The sequence below is a fragment of the Coenobita brevimanus genome, chromosome 78, assembly GCF_032717465.1.
Source record: "Coenobita brevimanus isolate Jiangsu-jjx chromosome 78, ASM3271746v2, whole genome shotgun sequence".
Lineage (NCBI taxonomy): Eukaryota > Metazoa > Arthropoda > Malacostraca > Decapoda > Coenobitidae > Coenobita > Coenobita brevimanus.
Genome location: NC_137031.1, coordinates 41,415,649 through 41,436,482, shown reverse-complemented (window position 1 = coordinate 41,436,482; position 20,834 = coordinate 41,415,649).

Below are 20,834 nucleotides of genomic sequence, written 5' to 3'. Positions count from 1 at the left end.
TGTGTGTGTGTGTGTGTGTGTGTGTTTTATCATTGTTACCACCGGGCCATTTTATTCAGCTTAGGGGAGATTATTCGAACTGAGGTGGGGTCGATTTAGCCTCCATTATACCCTTCATTACTTCATGTCCTTCTGAACTGTAACGAAATCATCTGGAGACAGCAAGAATTAAAAGAAAAATAATACACGTCATTGGATTGCAGGATTTTATGATGGAGTTCAGGTTACACGTTAGCATGTCATAATGAATCAAGTACGTTCCCAGTTTTGCCTGAAGATAATTGAAAACTAGCGAAATGTAACCAGAATGTTGAACGGACCAGTGCATGCCTCAAGTGGTTGGACTTTTTTACAGTTTATTCAGTCAGACTTTAGACAGATAACCAGTTCCCCCGGGCTGGAGCTGTTTGTGGATTGAGGTTGAGTGAACGTCAGCGAGATGAGATCAGTTTAAAGTTTCTTGAAAGGTAAACTGAGGTGGCAGGAAGTCTTTTAACATTCAGGTTCCTATAGCTCATTCTCGGATGAATAAGGATAGCAGGAAGAGAATAAATGAGTTGTCTCTAGCATGACAGGGTTAATGGCAGCAGAATAACAGTTAAGCTTCTGTGGCTCCTTCTCAGCTTAATAATATCGTTTGGCGTTAACTGGAATAGAATACTAGAGTTATCCCGCCCCAGAGAAGCTTAATGCCACACAGAAAATTATTAGATAGAGGATTTGACGTGGAAGGAGTGTCTGTGGAGTAAAGTGGATCTGAAGTCTGTCGGAACGTTGCAAAGTGGAACAATCTTGGTTTTCCTTCTTGAGAGTGGTTTACTGGTGTCTGGAGTTCCATTGGTAGAGCCCTTAAGACGGGGATTAAGACGTGCCCTGCCCACAGCTTTTCAGACTTTCAAGGAGTGACTGGATGCTTTTCTGTAACGCTAGGATAGGACGTAGGTAGTCAAGGCATAGTCCCCATACGCCTCGAAAGGAATAATATGAGAGCAGGCGAGAAAGAATTGGCAGTAGTTGGTCCTCTCCCTAGCACTTCTTTCACGCAACTTGTTCAGTGAGTTGCACGAATGGAGAAGGAAATCAAAACGGCTTCCCTCTCCCCATATACCTGTACTTCTTTCACACAGCAGTAGAGAAGAAAAAAACAGACAGCAGGAAAAAAGAAGGGAAGCAGTCAAGAAAGAAGAAAGATAGCACTCAACAATAGAAACGAAAAAAAAGAAGGAAAGAAGAAGGGAAGCAGGCATCAAGAAAGAAAAAAGACAGCAGACAGAAGGAAAGCAGCTCATCTCCTCGGAATGCGCTTTTTTTTTTTTTTTTTTTTCCACAACCCTCTTTTAACTTGTCCTGGAGTGAGTTGCATGAAAGAGGAAGGAAATTGCAAACACGGTCATCTTTCACACCTCTTGAAGAGAATATTGCGAAAGATGAAGAAAAAATGGATGTTGTTGAACCTCCTTTGCTGAGCCTTCACTGGCGATGTCTTGCAGGTGGTGGGCAGAGGAGGCAGTAAGTACACACACACACACACACACACACACACACATATATATATATATATATATATATATATATATACTTAAATAAAGACACACAAACATATATATATATACATACACATACTGTATATATATATATATATATATATATATATATACATATATATATATATATATATATATATATATATATATATATATATATATATATATATACATATATATATATATATATATATATATATATATATATATATATATATATATATATATATATATATATATATATATAATATATACATACATATATATATATATATATATATATATATATATATATATATATATATATATATATATATATATATATATATATATATATATATATATATATATATATATATATATACTTAAATACATACACACATACATACACATACAGAACACATACTGTATATACAAAGGTCTACATACACACATACATGCGCAGTTCTCTCTCTCTCTCTCTCTCACACACACACACACACACACACACACACACACACACACACACACACACACACACACACACACACACACACACACACACACACACACACACACACACACACACACACTTCCTGCTTCATCACTTCCACACCTGCCACGGCACATCCTCTTTACGGTTTAGCTTAGCCTCTGTTTTATTTTTTATTTTTTTACTGGTGTTTTTTGTTTTTTATTATTTTAAATTGCATATACTTTGTTAAAATTTATGTTGATTATATATTTTTCTAGTGTCGTTCATTTCTATACAAGTTTAATTTTTGTAATAGCCTGCTGTTGTTTGTGGTTTGTTTGTATTGTCATTTTATAAGAGTAATTGATTTAGTTCTTCATCTTCATTAAATTTAGTAACAAATGTCTTACTTAATCATCACCCATTGAGGGATGTTAACTACCTGGTGACTTGCAGTGGAGGGGAGGCAAAGTTTGTTCTCAGGGTATTGTGATTCCTTTAAATTTATTATGTTTGTTCACGGGGTATTGTGGTTATAGTGGCTGATGTGGTGGTGGAGGGGGTTAGTGTGGTGGGTGGAAGCTCGACGGTGGGGTGCTGGGTGATGGATGAAGTAGGGGGGAAGACATAGAACCTAGGGATGGGTGTAGCCTTGGATGGTTGAATGCTGGGAGTGAAGTATGTGGATAAATTATGTGGGAGGGAGATTCATGATGGTGCTTACATTCCGGTGTCTCCCTCCCATCTAACCTATCCACTTACCACAATGGATCAGCCCCACATTTGCCGACTGAAGTTGGTTGTGGTGGGTGCTTGGCGTGGCGGGTGTAAGTTTGAGTGAGTGGATGATGAGTTGGGTGTAGTTTAGAGTGTGGTGGGTGTATGAGCCGATGTGGATGTAGGCGAGGCTGGGATGGCTGCATTTTCAGCGCTTGTAAGTGTAGAATTTTAGAGCTGACGAAGGAGGGATGAAAAGTTGTAACCATAATATTGTTCTCTTGAGGAGCTGACACAGTTTCAAGACAGTGTACCGAAGCCCCTGACCTGTACTCCCAACCAGCCGACGAAGGGGAAGATGGGAAGCTGATGGAGGTATTACTCGTTCTGAGGCCGCGATGCAATTGGCCTCACCGCAAAGTACCATCATTACCCCGACTCGTAACCAGCGTCCGGCCCTTGTTAAGTCAGATTATGATCCCCGCAGGGCACGGTTTCCACGGGGGTGCCTGCGGTCCTGTTGCTTGCGGCCCCTCTGTCTGTGTGGGTGTTTTTGTGGGTAGTGTGTGTGTGTGTGTGTGTGTGTGTGTGTGTGTGTGTGTGTGTGTGTGTGTGTGTGTTTCGTTTATCTGTATATATGTATTTTTGTAGCCATGGGTGTCTTGGGTGTGTGTATCTCTGCGTTTCCCCTCCTTTTTTTGATCACGTTCTTTTTATTGGTTACATTTGTTTTAATTTTTGGTCTTAGTTACATTTAATTTTTTTCTCAGTTTCTTTAATTTTCTTTATTGCTTGGGGGGGGGTGTTGAGGTACATCTCCATGCTATTTTTCGTCCGTTCTCTATTTTTTGTTCGTTTTTTTTTTTTAATACGGTAATAAGGGGGTCTGGTTTACAGTATGTGAAAGTTAGGTCGTCCCGTCTCTGTTGATGGTATATTAGATCGGTGAGCTGGTTTGAGAGAGAGAGAGAGAGAGAGAGAGAGAGAATCATAGTCATGACTTTATTGTTTTTTTTTCATTTATTATTATATTATTATTATTATTATTATTATTATTATTATTATTATTATTATTATTATTATTACTGGAAAAAGCCGAAGACTAAATCCAAAGGTCTCAGCAGGGGAAAAGCCTAGGAAGAACAAAATGAAAAATTGTCGGAATATTTAAAGAAAGAAAATATTGTCAGTCACAACCAAAACTACCAACTGTAAATTCGTGATATAAATGAACTCAGTAATTCCCTTTCCATGAACTCATGAATTTATTTGGGTAAACACGAGACTTTTGTATTTATTTGAGTGTAAGTTATTAAAGCCTGATGGTGCTAACACCGTCTCCGGTAACTCTTTCATGGTCCCATCTACTCTGGTATTTTATTTAGACTAACACCAGGCGATCGTATTCAGTTGAGGATGAGACAGAAGAGTGAGTAAGCAAGAGTAAATCCAGAAGAGTTAAGTAGTAGCAGAGAGTCGGAAGAGTTTAGCTGGAATATGGACTGAGGTGAAGTCAGTAACCGTGGTGAGTAGAGCTTTGTGCCTGGGTGTGGGTAAATGAGTAATCTGGAGGGTGTGAATGATGGTGGGAAGGATGGGCGTGGTGGAGTGGGTGGTTGGGAAGTGAAAGCCCTCAAGGTGGTGCTTAAAGGCGACCGTGGGAGAGATTGTAGCTGTGTTCTTATGTGTTTTAGAGGAAAAGAAGGTAGCTGTGTTCTTGATTAGTGGGAGGGATTGTTGTTGTGTTCTTGTGTATTTTAATGGAAGAGATTGTAGGTGTGTTCTTATGTATTTTAGTGGGAGAGGTTGTAGCTGTGAACTTGTGTATATTAGAGATTCCCAGGCACCTCATCATATATATATATTTATTTTTTTTATCACATATGACACATTCTTCAGTACAAGCTGTGAGTAAAGTGTCTGACAGCAGGAAGAATAATATACATAGAAACACGTCCGCGTAGAAGGAGACTTTTTCGTATGACGGCTGTGTTCTTGTGGATTTTTGAGACTCCCTGGCATCTCCTCGTTTCTGAATTAATCTGCGTATGACACGGTATTCCTTGCACAAAGAGAGTTTTTTTTGTTTATATGAAGCTGGCAGTTTTTACACAGCGGAGTGAATGCTAAAGAAATCTTCATCACCACCACCACCATTATGACAGTCGCACATCCACTTTCATGGTCACACACCCCAGCCCTACCACCACCACCACCACCACCCATCCCTACCACAATCACATCACACCACGACCCCACCGAACCCGACCCTCGTCCCATCCCCATTCTCACCCAAGCAGCTCCTCCCCTCACCCTCCTGCCATCTCCTTTCTAGGCCTGAGATAGGGTGTTATTAGGGCCCCACACACCCTGCCTTGATTAATAGTGTCACAGGGGAGGCCTAGGCGGGGCTCTCACTTCCTTACCACCAGACCACCAAGCACGCACACTTTCTCACGCACACGCACTTGGAGATATACACCCAGATTAACACACATACAAAGAGGTACATACATTACACAGATATACCCTTAGAAATACACACACACACACACACACACACACACACACACACACACACACACACACACACACAGATATGCACATCCTTGGAGACTGGTGCACATAAAATCCCTCTCAACCGCGTCGCCACAAAATTCGCAATCAAAGTCATTATTTTCATATTGTCTCCCATCGAGGACGCGGAACCGAAAATACCCAACAAAACCAAATAGAAAATGCTCACCCCATAGTTATGCAAAATAAGTAAAGATCTCGAGGGGCAGTAAATAAAAGGAAATCGGCAAGTCACGCGGCGAGGCAAATCCCAATCACACCTCCGCTAACCACACCACGCGGAGGGATGACATGGCACCGACACACTCCCCCCACACACCCCCAATAAACACCCCTCTCCCACAGACCTCCTTCCCCCAGCAAACCTCTCCCACCCACTCACACTTACATCCTCAGTAACACCCCCCTTCCCACACACACACGCAGCACCCACGCACGCATCCTTCCCAACAACACCCCCATACACACTCTTCCAAACAACACCCACACACGCACCCTCCCTAACAACACCCTCCATCCCAACAGAACCCCCCACACTCCCTCGCTCCGACAAAAAACCCCACACATACACCCCCCAACACCGACATTATGGAAGCACAGGGCGGGGGGGGGGGGGGGTAAGAAAAATGAAAAAGGTTGAACTGTCGGGAAATTCACACCTGGACCGACGAAGGGAGGAATGAAATGGGTAAACAGGAACACACAGTAGGAGAGAAAGATTAGAAAGGGTGAACTGACTGAAAATACACACGCAACGAAAAGAGAGAGATGGATAGAAGAGAGGGGCAGGGGATGTAGTGGACAGAAGAGAGGGGAGGGATGTAGTGGAGAGGCACATTTCCCCAACAACACCCCCAGGAAACACAGAGTCATTAGGGAAAGGAAAGTGAATGAACCCGCTAAAAGATGCGCACCCACGATGACGAGGAAAAGAATATTGTAGGTTGGGTCATCTTCCCAGCAACACTATCACGAAAAAGGAAAGTGAGCGAACCGTCTGACGAGGCACATCAACACCAGTGAGGTTAAAAAATGTAGTAAAAGAGAATCGTCTAAGCTCAGAATGAAAAAGCCACAGGTCTCGGAAATTCACAGTGGAGGGGAAAAGGAGGCTGGATGAGCTGCCGGAAATGGACACCGCGAAAGAAGGGAGGAACGTAGTCCATTATTTAACACGCTGCTGTAACTCGCTGGCAGGTGAATAAAATCGATTGGCATTAGCTGGGGTAGAATAGTGGAGTTCTCTGGACCATGAGAGGGCTAATGGTGACAGCATTAACATTTAGGCTCCAACAACTCATAGCTGGAGAAAACCGTGCCGCGTCATCTTAGTAAAACAAGAGAATAGAATAAGTCATTGAGAGGGTTAAAATTTCAGAATGTTCACTGCACACACACACACACACACACACACACACACACACACACACACACACACACACACACACACACACACACACACACACACACACACACACACACACACACACACACACACACACACACACACACACACACACACACACACACACACACACACACACACACACACACACACACACACACACACACACACAGTCGGGAAGGAAAAAGGAAGTGGCTGAACTGTCTCCTGCGTTCAGAAAATACACAGGTACGCCAAGGAAGGTGGAATATGATAGATGGACTCTTTGGGGACTTACGTATCAAAACCAGAAGGTAGACTGAAACACACCGGCGGGGGGGAAAGGAGAATGGTTGGCCTCTCTCCCTCCTTCGTGACTGTTAAATCGTACAGGTAAGGGAAGGGCGGGAAGAGCATAATATCTGGACTTCCTTGGGACTGATGTGTCAAAGTTTGGAAGCCATTTGTCTTGGTGACACGCTATCGGAATGGAACATGGGTGAAGTTCCCCCTCCCTCATTTAACCATTTCATCCCAAAGAAGTCATGTGTATTTTATTCCTACTCTTTTCATGTAATTAAAATCATGCATAGGTGTTTTTTTTCTTTTTTGAGTTGGAGTGGTAAGACGTAGACTAACTCATTCAGTACTAGGGAATTTTCTTGGCTGAATAATACCAACAAGCAGAAGAAAGAACAAATAATGACTTTCTTGGTCTGAACGGGTTTATGGACTGGGAAATAATTTTTTTTTCTAATCCTCCCTTACTAAACTGATGGTAGAAAGATTAGAATTAAAAAAAAAATCGTTGTGCTAGAAAGGATATGGAGACTATTCCTTGCCTCTTCATTACGAGGCGTATTGCCTGAGCTGAATTAAGTCGTCTGGCGGTATCAAGATTAGAATACAAAGTGAGTCATTGTACTGAAGGTGTTAACAAATAAACAAGAAAGGAATGTAAAAAGACTATCTCCTCTAAGCTGAGAATCCAGAAGCCACTGTCCTCAGCAACACGCCATCGGAAAGAGATTAGGTCACCTCCTTCCCACGTTCACCATTCGGAAGTCACACGTGCATATAACAGATGAACTCCTCAGTGTTGGAATCCTAGAGCCACTGTCCTCAAAATTAACACCATCGGAGGGAAAATGAGAGTGAGCAAACCCTCTCACTCTTCCAGAATTCGGAAATCACACGTATTTAAAAGATGAACTTCTCTGTGCATGCGAGAGCCAGTGTCCTCAAAAATACACCACCGGAGAGAAAAGCGGAATGGGTCATCTCTTTCCCACGTTCAGAATTTGGAAATCATATATACATATAAAAGAAAAACTTATCTCTATTTGAGAGCACTGTCCTCAAACATACACCACTGGAGAGAAAAGGAGAATGTGCCATCCCATTCCCACGTTCAAAATTTGGAAATCACACATAATAGATGAGCTTTTTCTGTGGTTGAATATTGGAGTCACAATCCCAAAATAATACAGCATCATAGGGTAACGGAGAATGGATGGACTCTTACTCCTATCATCAAAAATTCAGGAATCTGCTTGAAAAGAGACAGGACAGTGCACAACCATCCACTCCAACCCCATCATTCAGGACTTTGAAATAACACTCCTAGGCCAACCAGAGAGTATTGTAAGATGGGGACGCCTTCTTGCGACGAATCTGAAAGTCACACGGCTCCCAGGACACTTCAGATGGCCTATAATCAGCGAATAAATAAGAATGCATGAGACGTCCCTCCCTCTAAGTTCCTCCCCAATACGAACAGCGATCTTAAGGTCACAGTTAAGACACACTTCTGGAATGCTACTCAAGAATCTTACTAAATGAAAGTATTTGTCACCCTCACTATTGTCTTCTTATCGGAAATCGAATTCTGTTGATTCATGAAGAAAATACGAATAAACACGCATTGGTGTCTTGGTTTAGGTTTTTGCGTGTAAGGTTATACTTTACGAAAAATCTTCCGGTGAAGCAAAAGTATAAGGCCACCTGCGGTCACGGGGAACGGAAACAAAATGAACGCAGAAGAGAAAAAAAATCTGAATAACTTGAGTTCCTTTGTGTTCAGGCGACACTGTGATTGTCAAATCCCTACTCAGGCGTCTGCAGCAATAGCGTAGGCTATCCACGTACGATATATATTTGTTGTCGGAGGAAGCCAAGCGTAGGAAAAAATAGCGTAAAAAAAAAGTTAGCATCATAGAGAAAACCGAATCTATTTACATTCAGGAGATTCTGCAATTATAATTTTTTTTTTCGAACCCTGCAGTACCGCCAGTGGTTCATAAACAAGATTGCCACGTAGGTATTTGTCGTGTGGAAGGCAGCCAAGCAGGGAAAGGAAAAACAAAATCAGCGGTGGTCGTAAACGCAGGAGGAACCGTGATTACATACTGATATATAATGCCTTAGGAGACAGAAAGGCGAATGTACCAGCCAGTACTTTAATATTATTATTATTATTGTTATTATTTTTATTATTGTTATTATTATTATTATTATTATTATTATTATATTATTGTTGTTATTATTTTTAATTATATATAGCGTTGCGATGGGTTGGGCGTGTGATATGTATGTACAGTACAGTGATGGAAAATTGTGACTGATATGTTTGTTTTTTATTTTGAGGCCATTTAGATATGTAGTTAGTATTGGGGCAGGAAAGGGTGTACGGTACAGGATATTTTTGCAGGTTTGATTTATTTTTCTAGAGAACGGAAAGACGACTCATGGATGGTTTACAAGGACAGTTATGGGATATTTTTGTGCACTGAATTTTGGCTATCGTTTAAGACCACATATACCTCGTACAGTTGATTTCTGAGATAGAGATGAACGCTACTGCCTGTGTCTTTCGATTAATTTCCCACATACTCAGGTACCTTATAGAAATCGTATGGTTGGCTACAGAGGAACAAAATGATAGACGAGAGTTCCTTTTTTTGTAGATTGTTTTTCCTCTGAGCGTATAAAAATCTTAGGAGCGATTACTGACTCCTATAGACGGTAGTGGATATATTCATAGATTTTCCTAGCATTCTGAGACCATGTAGGTATTGTATGGCACAGAATGGAACTTCATAGTTTTGCAGTAGACTGATATGCCGCCTTGAATAACATGGAAACAGAGAGAGAAATGTAGACTGATTTTTCGATCTTTTCAGGAACCACATAGCATTCGTATGGTTGCTTACTGAGATGTGTAAGGAAATAATAATGATCGTAAAATCTAACCTTATCCCTCTCCCGACTTACACCTGCACCTGTATTCTCGTCAGGTAAGGAGGCTCCCTAGCACCTCTACCTTAGTGATTTGTTATTGGATACAACTGGATATCATCCTTATGTATGTTATTTATGCGTAGTATGGCGGTATTAGATGTATTTATATAGCACAAAATAGGAGAGTAGAGTGTATGTAATAAACAGTAAATCACTTAGGAAAAGGTGTTTGGGAGCTTTCTTGGTCGATTTGCCCTTCTGGTTCCGAGGGTGTCTCTTGAGTTTCCTCCTCACAACCGGACATACGGGGGGCGGGGGGGTGGGGCTCGACATCCCGACTTCCTGGTTCTCGGTAATTTCCTGGTTTGTGCGACGCGATGACACGAGCGGAGTTGTGTTTTGGCGGAAGGAGGAGGAGGAGGAGGAGGAGGGGGCAGGGGGTAGGGAAGGGGTAGAGGTGGAAGAGGGAAAGAGTAGAGAGAAGGGGAGGAATTTTCATAACCCTCGTTGTGTAGTGGGTAATAGTTTTTTTTATATTTACATCTATTTATTTCCTTATTTATTTATTTATTTATTTATTTGTTACTTAGGTTTTCCGCCCTATATTCTCTTGATTTTTTTTCTTTCATGTTCCTCCTTCTGGGTTTCCTCTTGATAGTGATTTATATGTATGATTTTTTTTTTTTTTTACTTTGGTGTTGTTACTTTTTTTTTTTTTAACTCATTGGACAGTAATTTTGAGATATTTTTGTTCTTTTTCCGTCCCTTTTTCTTTTTTGTTCTGAGTTCCTTGCAGAGTGTCTCCATCCTGATTTTCACTTTGTTATTTTGGATTATGTATACCTCGTGGATGACAATTTTTGGAGTAGGGCCTTTTCTCTCTCTCTCTCTCTCTCTCTCTCTCTCTCTCTCTCTCTCTCTCTCTCTCTCTCTCTCTCTCTCCATTTTCCAACCAGCTGTCTGTCTGTCTGCCTGTCTTGTAGTCTTTTATCTGTCTGTCTGCCTGTCTTTCAGTCTTTTATTGTATTTCTTTTTTTTTGTTTTTTTCGTTACGTTCTTTCTTTCTTTTCTTTCATTCTTAAGTTTTCTCTCTTGCTTCTAATTATCTCCCTTTCCTGATGTTGAGCGATGTGTATGAGTGCACTGGGATTACAGTTTTTATACATCGATAAATAGTGTTTATATTAGTCATTTTGTCCATAGTGTTTCTCTATTTAATTACTTTCTTTTTTCTTTCATTAATTCTCTCTCACTTAATTTCCTGTATTAGTCCCCCTCCCCCCATTTTTTAGCTGTACGTGCGTTTGGTCCAGTCTCCTTTTTCTTTCATTGTTATTCTGCTTGACTCTCTCTCTCTCTCTCTCTCTCTCTCTCTCTCTCTCTCTCATGACGTAAGCTCTTTTCCCTGCGTATGTCATAATTTTTTTTCATGATATCTTCTTCCGTTTCTCATCTTCCTCTTGATAAATTGCCATTCTTAGTCCATTATTTTGTCTTCTTCCTTTTCCACTCATTCTTCGTTTTCCATTATTTTTTTTTTATTTCTCCATTTATTTTCTCCACCTCTTTTTTACAGTTTAAATGACTGTCTTTTATTTTCACATACTCATTCAGACCATCCTTCTCTCTCTCTCTCTCTCTCTCTCTCTCTCTCTCTCTCTCTCTCTCTCTCTCTCTCTCTCTCTCCCTCTCTCCCCCTTATATTTTTCTTGTTCGTCTCCTTCGGTCGTGTGTGTGTGTGTGTGTGTGTGTGTGTGTGTGTGTGTGTGTGTGTGTGTGTGCGCGTGCGTGCGTGCGTGTGTGTGTTTGTGCGCGCGCGCGCGCCTTCCGATGGACTCCTTCGTGAGGGTCTGTGATAGGAAATGGTCTGGGCCTTCTTGGATTTTCCTTTTATTCCTCCTTCTGTTCTTTGTCTTTTATTACATGTTATCTTTTATTCTCCGTCTTTAGTTAAGTTTTCCCATTAGTAGTAGTAGTAGTAGTAGTAGTAGTGTTGTTGTATTGTAATTATTATTATTTTTTTAAACACTGCAAGGGATAAAGGGTGGTCTCCTCCTCATAAATGATGTACTCTCCTTAGATCCTCCAATACCCGGACGCCCCTGGCCCCCTAGAAGGGTAATACTTGATAAGCTGTTACTGTTAATTACAAGTTTTATTATTATGATTAAAATTCACATATCCTTGCGCATCCTTGTTCCTCTGAATCATTAAGTTCACCTAACCTAACTTGGCGTAACTTGACCTGACCTTGCATTCCCCCGCTCTTATGTTGCACCGCCTCCCTCTCTTCAAGTACAAAGGAAAATCCTTTCGTATCCTTGTCATGTAGAGGATACCACGGTAGTCCTTTTTTTCACCTTCATTTCTCCATATCCTTCCCTTACCCTCCTCCATAGAAATGCTGTATTTTATGGATCCTTTGAGAAGCCCCCCTTTCCTCTATCTTTCTCTTATCTCAGTTTTCCTTTCTCCTACTCATAACTTTTGCGGATACTGCAAATGAGATGTCTCGTATCGTCCTTTACCTTGCCTCATCTTTCCCTTTTCTCCTCAATGTTGATGATAATTTTATGGAATCCTGTGAGACTCGTTCTTTATCCTGTCATATTCTGATTATTTCTTGCCAGATCATCATTTTTGTGGAAACTTGCGAGAGGCCTTTTGTCCTCTACCTTGTCATATCTTTCCCATCCTTCCCTTTAAGAATCGTCATTCGTGCGGGTCCTGCGCGAGTTCCCCTGTTGTCCTTTACTGTGTTGTTCCCAGGACGTGTGTCATTAGTGGAAAGGTGTCTCATTGCCCGTGGGATCTGAAGTGTTTTGCCCGGAATGCAGGGAGGGTGGAACGCTTGGGAGTGGAATTTGTGGGTACAGAAGGGTGGTGGACGAGAACGAAAGGGAGTGCTGAGTTCCGGAAGAAAATCATGTGAAGAGAGCAAGGAAATTGATTTTTTCCGCGACACTAGACAAAAACGTGCTCTTCTTGGGAGCTAGCAGCAGTTTTCCTAAGTGTGACACACCTTCACATGCCACCGTCTCGTCAGTCGTCACAAATACCCACAGTCCATGTTAAGTATATATTGGGTTTATATGGTGTGATGAAAGTAGCAGAGGTGATTTTATGGCATGCATGTCGTGGAGTGGGTATTGAGGAAGGTCAGTAAACATGGCTATAATGAAAAGTCTCTGAGATATGGAGGTTACAGAGACAGGGAGACTGCAGAAAAATGGAGAATGTGACAAACCAGAGTGTGGAAGGAAGGGAAAGTGAAGTGGTTTTGTTGGAATATCTTGGAGTGGGAGGGTGGAATTGATGTTTGGGTTGACTGGTGGAGTGGATGTGTGGAAGGTGTGGTGATGGTGGTGGTAGTTGTGGTGGTGGTGGTGGTGGTGGTGGTGGTTCACCTTATTAGTCATGGGCCGTGCCTACCTGTTGGTGGTGCTAAGGTGGTGATCAGATGAAGGGAAACGTTATTACACACACACACACACACACACACACACACACACACACACACACACACACACACACACAGGCGGGGAGGCATGCAGGGAGACAGCCACAAATAGACAGACAGACAGACAGATATACACACAAACAAGCAGAAGGGAAGAAGAGAAATAAAGGAAATTAGAGAAAACGGAGAAAAAGAGAGAGCGAAAAATATGTGATAGGAAAGCAAAGGGTAAACATGGGACAGGACTGCCTCGGCGGGGAGTCCAATGTCGAGTCCTGGACCTGTCAGATTACTAGCACTAAAAAATTATGGCATGGGATGTGTCACTCAGTTGGGAGAGAGCGAGCGAGCGAGCGAGAGAGAGAGTGAAAGCGTGCAAGGATAAGAGCTGGTGTGTGGATGAGTGTGTGTGTGTTAGAAAGAGAAAAAAAAAGAGAGAGAGAGAGAGGAAGAGGGGTTGAAAGTGTGCAAGGTTAAGAAATTATGTGTAGCTGAGTATGTGTGTGTATATGAAAATGGAAGATCAATAGGTGTGTGTGTGTGTGTGTGTGTGTGTGTGTGTGTGTGTGTGTGTGTGTGTGTGTGGAATGTAAGGTGCTGCTGATTATAAAATGTGTCGTTGTTTTCTTGCCTCTCATTTACATTCTTTTGTTTACACTCCCCGCTAATTCATTCACAAACATCACCTTACACGCACACTGGCATACTCATACATAGTGTCCTCATTAACACACACACACACACACACACACACACACACACACACACACACACACACACACACACACATCCATATACATACATACATACATTATTGCTACTATAAAATGATCTTATTCATTTTAGCTCTAGGAAATACTTTTGTAGTTACGGAAGTAGGAACCTTGTATTTATATTACCTTTTATCATCAGATGATTTTATTCAGCTTGATGGTGACTCAAAGAAGAGAGAGAGAGAGAGAGAGAGAGAGAGAGAGAGAGAGAGAGAGAGAGAGAGAGAGAGAGAGAGAGAGAGGAGAATTAATGAATATGCGGTGAGAAAATATGAAGATTTATTACATGTATTTAGACTGAAAACTTAATTCATAGATAGATAAATTGATTAAAGATTGGTAAGGAGAGAGAGAGAGAGAGAGAGAGAGAGAGAGAGAGAGAGAGAGAGAGAGAGAGAGAGAGTACCATGGTGTTAACTATTCATTTCCTCAAACCTATGTACACAGCCAAGGACCCACAAAAAACACATTCACTTATTATCACTTTCGTTTCCCTGTTTGGCTTTCAGCTCAGTTCCTCTCAGCCTTTGTTTCTTTTTTCTTTTGTTAATGGATTTTTTTTGGTGATTATGCGAAAGAAAAGGGTTTATGGTTTGTTGAGTAATTTTACAAGGAGGGGGAAGGCTGGAAGGGAAGTAGGAAGTAGAGAGAGAGAGAGAGAGAGAGAGAGACGGGGGAGCAGGAAGTGAGTTAGTAAATAGAGAAAGGAGTCATGGAAGAGGAAGGCGATTGATTGGTAAGTATAGAGAAAAATTGAGGAAGGAAAGATATGAGTAAGAAGGAGGAAGGAAAAGATGGAAGAGGAGAGGAAGTGATTAGGAAACAGAGAAAGAGTGAAAAAAAGAAATAAAAAGTAGAAGAGTTATAGAAAGGAACGATGAGAATGAGAGAAGAGGGGGTGAAAGAAGGAGGGGAAGAGAGGAAGTAGGAAGGACAGAGTAGAGAGAGAGAGAGAGAGAGAGAGAGAGAGAAAGGGTGGAAAGGAAGATGAGAAAAGAGGTAGGTAGAAGGTAAATATGATAGAAAAGGTGAAAGAGGAAGATGAACTGGATAGGAAGACAGGGAGAGAAAGACTGGAAATGGAAGACGAGAAGATGAAGTAGGAAAAGATTACAGAATAAGGAGAGAGAGAGAGAGAGAGAGAGAGAGAGAGAGAGAGAGAGAGAGAGAGAGAGATTGGCCTAAGCGAGGTCAAGCCAGGCGCCATATGAGGCTCCGGTGACCTTTGTGCTCGTGCTAAAGGGGCGGGGCAGAGGTCACTATCAGGCAGGGTGGCGCCGGCGTAGGTACCTCGCGTAGGTAGGAAGTAGGTGGCGTAGGTAGGAAGGGATATCTTTAGGGAGGACATATACGGAGCATCTGTAGGTGGTAGTGTAAGTAGGTATCTTGGGTAAGTAGGAAGGTGGCGTAAGTAGGAAGGGGTATCTTTAGGGAGGATATTTACGGAGAATCTGTAGGTGGTAGTGTAAGTAGATGTCTTGAGTAAGTAGGAAGGTGGCGTGGGTTGGTAGGAGTGGGACATGCAGGTAAATAGGTAGGTAGTGTTCTGGGTAGGTAGGGTTGTCTGTGGATTTAAAAAATGTAGGTAGGTAATGGCGTAGGTTGGTCACGTCAGGTAGTAAGTAGGTGCCGTAGGTAGGTAAGGGTATACAGTAGGTACGATGTGGTCTGGGTAGGTAGGGTGCCTGTGGAAAATATATGTAGGTAGGTAGTGGAATAGGTAGGCGTTTAAGTACAGTAGGTGGCGGCATTGGTATGTGTGGTGTAAGTAGGTATTTGCTTAGTTTATTGGTGGTAGTGTCGGTAGATGATGCTTTACGAAGATGGACGTAAGTAGGTGGTGTTGCCTGCAGGTAAATGATGGTCTAGGTAGGTGCTGTTGTAAGTAGGTCGAGGTGGTGTAGGTATCTGGGTAGTGTTGGGAGGTGGTGATGTAGGTAGGTGTAGATAGGTGCTGTGTACTGTAAAATAGGTAGGGGTGTGTAGGTAGAATATGTAGGCATGTAGGAGTGGCTATAGGTAGAATGTGAAGTAGGTAAGGATGTCCGTAGGTAGGATATTATGAATGGGGTGTCTAAGTTGAACATGTAGATGAACAAGGGTGTCTGTAGGTAGATTATGTAGGTAAATGGTAATGTAGACAATGGTGTAGGCATGTACAGTAGACGGTGGTGTAGATATATGACGAAGGTGGTGTAGATTGGTAGTGTTTGGTAGTTGGTGCAGTATCTCGAAAAGTTGTTGTGCAGGTAATTTCATCTTTAGCACAGTTAACGCTAAATACACATTCTTGGCTACGTTGGGGAGTAAATGTAGCACTTTATACCACAGTCTATCATTAGTGATGAAACAAATGGATATGTGGGTATTATTTATCACAGGGAATTACGTGACTATTTTTTTAGCTTTGCAAGTAGGGCATGGGAAAGCAGTGCTGCCTGAGGTACGATAAATACCGAAATAATTGTTTCAGCTTCGGCGAATTACATGGGATGCCAGAAACAAATTGATACTGTGCAACGTAAATTAATGTTAACATGAATATCCTAGTGTGGAAGAAAATACAAAATCAAAAGCAAGTCACAAACAAAAGACAAAGCAAATGACATTGACTCGGCATCACCGTAAAATTCACACGTCAGAACAAATTACTATTATACCAGAATCCGAAAGAATGTTGAATCACTCTAACGGCAGAGTCTACAGTATAGTCATAATTGTCACAGCATTATTTGCCATAAAAATACAATAAAATACGGGAAAAACGTAGAGGAGATTAAATGTAAATGTTGGGAGCCCGTGTGGTAGTCTGGGCAACCCCGTAGCATGCTTAGTCGGCAGCGAGAGGGAAAGGTGGGGAGATGATGTGCTAATTTCCGCTGTGATTTCGAGTTTAATTATCGCTGTGTCAGTCTACTCTCGTCCTCCTTGCCTGAAAATCATGGGAACAGCGCATGGAAGTCTCTGGGAATAGACATTAGCAACAGATTTCTCGGTGAGTGGTGGTATTTTCATATTTAGTGATGCGTGAGTTGAATGTTTACGTTTTGTTAAATGGCCGCCGCATGGGCATTTAAAGTGCATGTATCGTGGGTAAAGGAATTTATAGGACATTGAATGAATGACGTCACTGCTGTAGTTTACTGGCTTGTGTGAGAGAGAGAGAGAGAGAGAGAGAGAGAGAGAGAGATTGTCATATCACAAGGTGACGCGTGTTGCTTTGTCAGAAACTGCTCCACAGTTTCACCTTTTATTTATTGCAAAGAACAAGAACCATCTCCCAGGAATTTTCTTTGGGCATACTTAAAAGTTGTTTTATGTTTTTGTGGAGATTGAATACAATTTTTTTTTTTTCCTGATAATGGCTTTTCTTTATGAACAGAGTGAAATATACCCTCTACCGTTATACTTTGGAGATGCGGCGTCATTATTATGGCAATATTTCTTGGGAGCCATTTTCAACGCAGCCAAATATGTTCTTTGTGCAGGAATGTATGTTTAGCTCGGTAGGGGTTAGTATGAAGCACTTTCTAACAGGGGCCTGGCCTCTACAGTTCGGTGATAATACAGTTTTCATCTTGCAGCATCCAAACGATTTAATTCAGTTTAAAGGAGATTTTAATTCTTGCAACTTCTAGACGATTTTATTCTGCTTGGAGATTCTTTTTTGGTAAAGTTAGGGGTTATAGATTTCAGTGACCCCATCATTACGAAAGATATGTACAAATATAAGTCGGCAAATATGAATGAGTAGTCTGAGGTAGCGAGAATAAACGTACGTCATCGGAGTGAAGGGGTTAACGATTACTGGTTCATGACTAGCTCTTTTAGGGGAAGATTGTGACTTAGAACTAAAAGAACTAACTGTGTGCTTTAATAACCCTCGTGTTACCGATGACCATTATCCCCTTCAACCTGAGGACGTATATATATTTTTTCTTGTCTCCGGACGATTTTATTCACCGCGGGAGTCTTTGTGCATTGGATGGGTTAGATAAATCCTTCACTAACTCCCCGCCTTCCGTCACAGCTGGGTGCTCTCCCAAGCTGAGTAAAATCGTTTGGTACCAGGAAGAAATAAAACCCCTCCTCCTCCTCCTCTTATATTTTTACTACTACAAATGCTGTACTACTACCACTACTCTTAGCTTCACCTGTTGTACCGTAGATAGGAAGGATATGCAGGCTAAATTTGTGGTATTTAGATTGCAATGAAGTATGTTTCTTATATGCATAATTCTCTCTCTCTCTCTCTCTCTCTTTCATCATCATTATTATTATTATTATTATTATTATATAACCAAATTATGGCGCCTGGTGGATTAGTGGGTAATTGCGGCGCTCCAATCGGAATGAGCTGGTGATGGTTTATATCCAAGGGGTGTTTGGGGTTATTGCTCACGGAATGCCACTCAGGGATGAGTGAGGCTGGTCACTATCATAAATGTCAGGACCAGTTTGCCTAGCCCTGGGCTCCTACGCTCCTCATGGGGCAACGTAGGATTGGACGATGAATGGAAGGATTAGTGTTATTATTACTATTATTATTATTATTATTATTATTATTATTTTTATCATTATTATTATTAACATCACCCCAACCACCACCACCACCACCACCACCACCACCATCATCATCATCATCATCATCATCATCATCATCATCATCTCTTCGTGTTCGTCCTCTTCCTCTCCTCCCCACCGTATTTTCACCAAGTTCGCAAATCCAACCCGCAATCTCAACACCATACCCCTTCACTCATCCGTCAAAATCGACCTGACGCGAGATGCCGGGATTCGAATACCTCCCCGTCCCCCCCCACCTCAGGACCCCGGAATGTGGCCACCCTTATCTCTAATCTCGATGTGGGAGTCTCTATCTCGCGGAGGTCTCGCGGGTCGGGGGCTAGGACAGGGATGGGATGGGATGGGATGGAAGGGGAGAGGATGGTGGAAGGTTAAGATGGGATGGGATGTATTGGAGTTTTGGGATGGGGGGTAGGATATTGGATTGTGGTTGTGATAGAGTTTGTAGTTGTGGATGAGGTACTGAGGGGCTGTGATTGTGGTAGAGAGGGGTTGTAGTTGTGGTTAGGTTGTTATAGTTAGTGGTGGTTGTGATAGGATGTGATGCAACGTAAGATGAATGGTGAGAGAGAGGATGGTTGTGGTTGAGGATGTTGTAGAGAGTGAGTGTGGCTGTGGTAGGTTATTGTAGGTGGTTTTGTTGTGGTGATTGATTTAATTTTGATGAAAAGGGAGATTAAGAATGTATTACTGTCATTTAGGATTAATGGTTGTGGTAGAGATAAACCATAGTTGTGGTTGTAGAATGGTGTGTGTGTGTGTGTGTGTGTGTGTGTGTGTGTGTGTGTGTGTGTGTGACGTATTCTTAAGACGTATTGGGATGGGTGTTAGGAGAGGAGGAGATGGCTGTGATTGGTCATTGTGGTTGGTTGTCTTGGTACAGATGGTTGGGAATAAGGATAAGATGTGAGGAGACATTCCTGCGACGCATTGAAATAAATGGTATCACAGAGGGAGACGTTTGTGATTGTGAGTGATAGTGGTTGGTGAATTTTGGCGGTGTGGTTGTGGTTGGTGGTCGAGACGAATGGAATGTTAGACAGGACGCATGAAATGGTTGGCAGGGCATGTGGAATGAAGAGTGGAGCAAACCTGACCAAAAAATAGACCCTTAGGATTGTTGATGCATATTTGGCCCATCTTCTTCCCCCTCCCCCCTCCACCCCTGCGACATCTTCCTTCTGCAACACTTCACCTAACCCATAACACCCACAACACAACTATTCCCACACTTCCCTCATTAATTCCACTTTTTTCCAGCCTACATAATCTGTTGCTTATCTCATTTTCCCTGTTACTGTCCATCTTTCCTCTCTCCCACCCTCACACTTCCCCATCTTCCACACTCTCACAGTACCGTACCCTTTCCTCTCTTTTCCCTTCCATGCTTGTGTTTCCCCCTCCCACATTTTTCCATCTCCCCCAGTCTTCCACCTCCCACACTCCCTAACTCCCTCCTTCCCCTGCATCCCACATTCCCTCACCTCCGTCACACTCCTCTGCCTCCCTGGTCTCCCTCATACGGTATGTTAAAAGGAAAAGTCATAGGAGTTAGTAGGAAGGTAGGACAATAATGAGACTCAGTAGGAAGGTAGGACAGACTCAGTAGGAAGGTAGAACAATAATATGACTCACATGGTGCAACAGTATAGTAGTAGTAGCAGTATGGTGTTGATTTTGATGATTTTATTTTGACCGACAGATCCAGCTCACAAATTTGATGGCAGTCATTGGAGCTCAAAACCATTTCAGACCTAGATATTGTCCTCTTGAACCTCTTCCGTCTCACTCAACATTGCCCCATAAATACCTTCTCCCCCACACTGTCCCCAGATATCCCATCACCCGCTCACTACACCCAGATCGAAAACTCTCCCGGTAGTAAGTGAAAAAGAAGACAGAGGTAGAAAGTAGGTGTATGGTGTAGATTATAAAATGTACTCTCTCTCTCTCTCTCTCTCTCTCTCTCTCTCTCTCTCTCTCTCTCTCTCTCCCCCACACACCCCACAGCGACCACATCGTACCATGGGGTGGGGGAGGGGAACAAGGACCTCTGTGTCCCCCTCCTCCCCAACATTCCTGGCCCGGGTGGTAACAG